Raw genomic sequence first — 6,128 nt, 5'->3', positions numbered from 1 at the left:
AAATCCAGAGAGGGTAAGTGCCCGGCCCTAGGTCACCAGCCTGAAAATAGCTGTTGATTGGAACCCAGGGCTGTTGGACTCCCGGCCAAGTGCTCACCCTGCGAGTCCACAGCCGCCCCTGGTTATTTGGAGTTCTTTTCACTGCTGCTTTCCAAGCTGCTACGGAGGAGTTGCCAGCTAATCTCCAACCCCCAGGATCTTGATCTGCCTCTGCCTGACCCCGGAGAGGATCCAGGACACAGGCCAATGACCCGATCTCGGCTCCTCAGTGGTTGGCCAAGGGCAGGTAGTGGCCAGGACGGAAAAAGTTTGTCAGACTTTGAGTCCGAGGGCTTGTGGCCGGTTCCGGCTGTGCCATTAATGTCCTGGCTGTACAGCCTTCAAAGCACTTGACCTATCTGGGCCCTTCAAGTCTCCTTCACTGTCAAATGGGGGCACGGTTCACCCCAGTATCCCCCGCCTTCAGGGAGTCAAGAAACTGAGGACAGAGGGGGCACGGCCGTCCCAGAGAAGAATTCGCTGTTATTATTTGGAGGGACTGGGGGTTGCCTGCACCGCTAGAGTGATTAAGGGAATGTTACCAGACTGCCTCCTGCAAAGCCGACCTTCTCGGAGCCCTTACCAGGCTCGGAGCTAAGTGCTTTCCGCACCGTAATTCATTGAGTGGTGCATGGATTGGAAAACACTGGAAGGAGTGCTATCATCAACATGTATGGTCTGTGAAGATGATGATGATAGAGCCGTCTCGCAAAGCATTGTAATTAATGGACTCAGAAGTCTTTGAGAGCAACTGAGAGCTTTGCGGACTGTGTGTCCTAGCCCGTTGGCACAGCCCTGGTCCTTCCCTTCCTTCATCTGAGTGACCGACGTTCTCAGTGTAAAGGCAGCCAGCTCCCCACCCTCGGCCCCCCATCCCTGGATGAGGTATTTCGGCCCCAAGCCAGGCCAGCTCTGAGATTCCTATTCCCGGGCAGTGCGGCTACGGCCCCAGGAGGACAGCCAACAAGGGGCCCAGCAGCTTATCGCTCTGCGGAGACTCTCCAGCGGGCAGACTGTCTCCACTGCTGCTGAGCCAAGCTGATAATGAGGACAGACCCTTGTGTTTACTGTGGCTGGGAGAGTGGGGCCTCCTGGGGGCGGTCCCGGCTCCTCTGGGAACAGACTGTCTGTTTGCTGAGATACCATCGCATTCCTGCAGCCTTGGCCACCCCAGGATGGATGGGGCGGGGGTGGAGGGTGGGGGGAGTTGGGGTGGGGTGTGGAGATGGGAGAGGAGGAGGAAATATGACAGCTGCCGGCCCTCTGTCCCCCTGGGGCCCACGCTGGGGAGGCTGCCTTTGCACTGGATCCTCGGGGGGTCTATGGTTTTCTGGCCTGATCGTTAAGCCCTTCATACAGGTCATTAATAGCCAACACAGGCCCACTTCACTCTGTAGTTTACAAAGTATTTTCTCAACAATGATCTATTTTGTTCTTCCAGGGAACCTTCCATGCAGGTAGTCTGGGGTGATGGAATGTCACAGAAGAGAGATGCCCAGCAAGGCCAGAGCAGAGGCCCACGGCACGGCCAGACACTGGGGTAGGCGTTGAATGAGCCCCAGCTGACCAGGCAAACCCACGAAAACACTAACACGGAGAGTGCTTTCTGCAGTAGTGACTGTCAAGAGATTTTAGTCCACTTAATCCTCACGACAGATCGTATGAGGTCGGTGCTGTCACTGTATCCATCTTACAGCTCAGGAAACTGAGGCAGACGCAGGCAGAAACCAGGAGGGCTGAGACTGGAACCCTGGCAGTATTTCTCCAGAATCTCCCATTTAACCACTGAGCTACACACCCAGCCAGCGTAAAGCCAGCTAATGATAGACAGGGTCCTACCTGGCTTACGAAGGCAGTTGGCATTTACAAGTGCACAGGTGGCCTAGCGGAGGCAAGAACGGGCTTCGGAATTAGGCCTGGATTCCACTCCCCGCACTGACACCAATGAACCCTGAGGCTGACCCTCCCCGGAGTCTGCATTTCCTTCACTGGGAAGTGGAAGGAACACCTGCCTTAGCAGTGGGTGTGAGAAATGTTGGGTGAGAAGGTTCTGGCGTATGGCAGATTTTCATTAAACGATTACTTTTATTACTTTGACAGATGAGCTGGGGAGGTGGCCTGCTCAAAACTGAGACTTGAGAAGAATCTCTCTTGAAAGAGAGGCCCAATCTTCCTCGGCTGTGGGGGCGCAGAGGAGGGGTGACAGCTAGCTGAAGGGATCTGGTGGCTTCAGAGGACACGGCACGAGCAAGTGGTTGGGACTCTGGCTTCAGAGCTCAGCAGACTCGGGTTCAAGTTCCGGTATCCAGCACGTGCTCACTGGGTCTCCTTGGGGAGTCGCTTAACTTCTTGGAGTCTGTGAAATGAGGACGCTGAGAGTGCCTTCCTCATAGGGGTGAGAAGAATGGGTGGAATCATTCAGGGAAAGGAGTGCTGGGCACACCGGCTGGCACATAGTAAGTATTCAACAAAATGCTGCCATCAGTGGGAGTTGGGGTGGGAGTGGGGTGGTACACAGAGGAATGGCCCCAGCAAAGGGGTCCATGTGCTCGAACCTGGAACCTGAGAATATGTTACATTACATGGAAAGGGGGATTGTGGATGCTGGTAGACTGGAGGTAGACCGCTGACCTTGAGCTGGGGAGATTATCCTGGCTTGTCAATGTGGACCCACTATAGTCACCAGGGTCCTTACGAGTGGAAGCAGGAGGGAGAGAGAGAATTAGCGTCAGAGTGATATGAGGAGAAAGACTTCCCCGGCCATTCTTGGTGCTGAAGACGGGTGAAGGGGACGTGAGCCAAGGAACACGGGCTGCCTCTAGAAGCTGGAAAAGTTCCCTCCAGCCCCTGGAAAGGTGTGTGGCCCTTCCACCGCTCTGATTTTAGCCCAGTGACACCCGTTTTGGACTTCAGACTTCCCAAACCATAAGGCAATAAAATTTGAGTTGTCCTAAGCCACTAAGTTTGAGATCATTTGTTATAGCAGCAAAAGGAAACTAATACAGGCTGTGAGTTGGTCCTTGGAGACTGCCCGGATGGTAACAGGCAGAGGTGGGCCTCAGACACACAAGAAGAAGAAGCTGTGCCCTACGGCCGTTAGGCGAGAAAGCACAAAGCATCTTTGAGGCCCGGTGGGAAAAGTCTGTTGGCCTCTTTGCAAAAATGGACACAGTTCTCCATCCTTGCCCATATCCTCTTTGCAGTGTGACTGGGCAGCTCTCCTCATCAAGACATGGAGTCTGCTTCTCCCGCACCTCGAATCTGCACTTGGATCTATGGCTCGCATAGACAAGTTCTGAACCTGGGCTTCAAGAGGTTTTATGCGCTTCTGCACGCCCTCTTGCGGTTTTTGAAACCCTGCCTCCAGTCTATGACCGAGGTCAGGTGTGCCAGGCAGCTCTAAAATGACTCCCAGTGGGGCACCTGGGTGGCTCTGTCGGTTAAGCGTCCGACTTCGGCTCAGGTCACGATCTCACACTCCGTGAGTTCGAGCCCCGCGTCGGGCTCTGTGCTGACAGCTCGGAGCCTGGAGCCTGTTTCAGATTCTGTGTCTCCCTCTCTCTCTGACCCTCCCCTGTTCGTGCTCTGTCTCTCAAAATAAATAATAAATAAATAAAATAAATAAACATTAAAAAAATTTTTAAATAAATAAATAAATAAATAAATAAATAAATAAATAAATAAAATGGCTCCCAATAATCCCCACCTCCTGAGATTAATGCTCTGTGTCACCTGCTCCCATTGAGTGTTGGCTGGGCCTGGTGCCTCGCTTCTCACAAATAGAACGCCGCAAAAGAAGGGAGTCGGCCCTTCTGAGATCAGCTTACACAAAGAAAGACTGGGTGGGTCCCATCTTGCTTTCCCTTCCTTGTTCTCTTGCTGACTTGCTTTGAGGGAATCCGGCTTCTGTGCTGCAGGTGTCTATGGAGGACTCCACGTGGCAAGGAAATGATGCCTCTGGCCGAGGGCTAGCAAGGACCCGAGACCTGCCAAAATCCACGTGAGTAAGTTTAAAAGCAGATCCGCCGCTGGAGCCTCGAGGTGACCAAAGCCCTAGTCGATGCCTTGACTCTAGCCCTGTGAGAGTCTTCGAGCCGAAGACACCCCCCAAGGGGCATTAGGCTTCCTGACCCCCAGAGACCGCGTTTGTGGTTTTTAGCTGTGTAACTTGTTACGCAGCTACGGATAACTAATACACCATCAGATGAGTCTGCTGGATGATGAGTGACACGTGGCTCGGTCACTTCCTTTCACCCAGCCAGACAACCGCTGGATGTGAGAGTGAGGCCATCCCAGACCAACTAGCCCTTAGTCAACCTGTCAGCTGCCTGCAGACGTGGGGTTGGGCCAAGCCAGGATCAGCTGTGCCTGGCCCAGAGCAGCAGAAGTCCTGCCTGAACTTGGACCCGGCCGCAATGATATACATTGTTGTCTTAAGCTACTAAGCCTTGGGATGATTTTGTACCCAGCAGTAGCTGACTGATACAGCTTGTGTAGCCGGGGCTGTGTGCACACAGTAGGAAATGGGGCTGGGAAGCTGTGCAGGGGCCTAATGTGGAAGGCTTTGCTGCCAGGTTAAGGCATCTGGAGTCTAATTTGCGGGCAGTCGGGGCAGGTTTCGAGCAGGAGAAGAAGGTCACGATCGGAGCTGTGGTTGAAGACATTTCTTGTGGCAGTGGCATGAATTGGAGGCAGCGGGATCATTCAGGGGGCCGCTGTGTCATGAGGCCGATGGGCAGTGACGGAGGCTTGAAATTAGGAAACGGTGAGGAATGGGAGAGAACAGTGGAGGTGGAATCAGTGAAAACCGTTCTGGACTGGGTTGGGGGCCTGGCATTGGGAGAGTGGAAGTCGACACCCAGGTTTTGTTCCTGGGAGCCTGAATGGTCGGTGGTGCTGTTGACAAAGACGGGGAGATCAGCACGGCGGATAGGGAGATGGGAGGGGTGATTTGGGGTGGACTGAGCGTTCAGTGCTAAAGAGGCCTGGGAAGAGGCTTAGGAGACAGTGACTCAAGACTGCAAAGGGAGCTTTATCCCCTGTCTAGCGTACTGTCAGGTCTCAGATTGGGCAACTGAGAGAGCGTGAGCAAAGGCCTATTTTACAAGGGTGTGCGAAGAGTTTGCGCATTGCACAGGGGCGGTGAGTTAGCCTGGGCTACCAATGGTGAATTAGCCTAGGGCTACCCATGGGCTATGAACAGCAGCTGTTATCACCCCCTAGGACCGAGAAGTCCCCAAGGACGGGAGCAGGAGCCAGAACCAGGAGGGGATGTGGTGTGGAGAGGGCTGCCTTCCAGGGGCTGTGGCCTTTGGTAGAAGATGCAGATGACCCATGGCGGCCCAGCAAGGAGGACACTGGGGAGTAAGTAGCCTGACCACTCCTTATTCCTGCCTGGGAGCACTTGGTGTCCCTCGTTGGCTGAGTCCACCCTGAAGGCAAGGGCAAGGTGGCCTATTGATGGAGTCCCTGCACGGCAGCCTCAAAGGATGCAGAGGGGCCAGAGTAAAGGAGGGTGAGTAGAAGATACCTGGCCAGATGAAATTTCTGTAGCTTAAGTCAATCGGTGACCCCGGTTCTGGCAAAGGAGATTTGAGGGGATCTCTGCTAGAGAGGGTCTGGGAAAAGGTTCTTGACTGTTAGGAAGGAGACGGCAGGAGAACTGTTCTTTGTTGTGTCTGATGTGATGGCTGGAACTGCGACAGCCCTCTTGCCACCGTGGGGGAAGCCAGCCGAAGTCAGAACCAACCCACTGAGGACAGAGAAGCGACGAGATGGAAAGATGGGTCTCTTTGAGGAACTGCTCTGAGACCGTGTTCTGCCTCTGAGGTTCCTTTTTTTTTTTTTTTCCCCATGAGATAATAAAGGTTCTTATTGTTAGAACCATTTTGAGCTGGGTTTCCCATTACGTGCAGCTCTAAGTTTCCTAATGGCCAGAGTTGCCATCCACCGTCTCCAGGCCCATGTGCGAGCCCTCATGCCTCCCACAGCCTGCAGGCCGAGCTGCCCGCGGGGTTGCACTACAGGCTGCAGCAGATTCAGTGCAGAATCGCAAATGCTTTTTCGGTCTGTGACAAAAGAAAGAGTCA

At 53.8% G+C, this 6,128-nt stretch overlaps 1 long non-coding RNA gene across 1 annotated transcript; it reads left to right on the top strand.

Moving 5' to 3' along the window:
• Positions 1-1,486: 1,486 nt before the first annotated feature.
• Positions 1,487-5,396, top strand: LOC124508065 (uncharacterized). The gene is made up of 4 exons (XR_006961210.1): positions 1,487-1,579; positions 2,140-2,495; positions 3,957-4,039; positions 5,263-5,396. It is a non-coding gene; the product is annotated as an uncharacterized LOC124508065 (long non-coding RNA).
• The last annotated feature ends 732 nt before the right edge of the window (positions 5,397-6,128 follow it).

Source organism: Lynx rufus, unplaced genomic scaffold, assembly GCF_022079265.1.
Source record: "Lynx rufus isolate CCGP_SWC_20201006 ecotype Redwood Valley unplaced genomic scaffold, mLynRuf1.p SCAF_13, whole genome shotgun sequence".
Classification (NCBI taxonomy): domain Eukaryota; kingdom Metazoa; phylum Chordata; class Mammalia; order Carnivora; family Felidae; genus Lynx; species Lynx rufus.
Note: the sequence above shows the minus strand (reverse complement) of the source record. Positions and strands in the feature narration are given on the sequence as shown.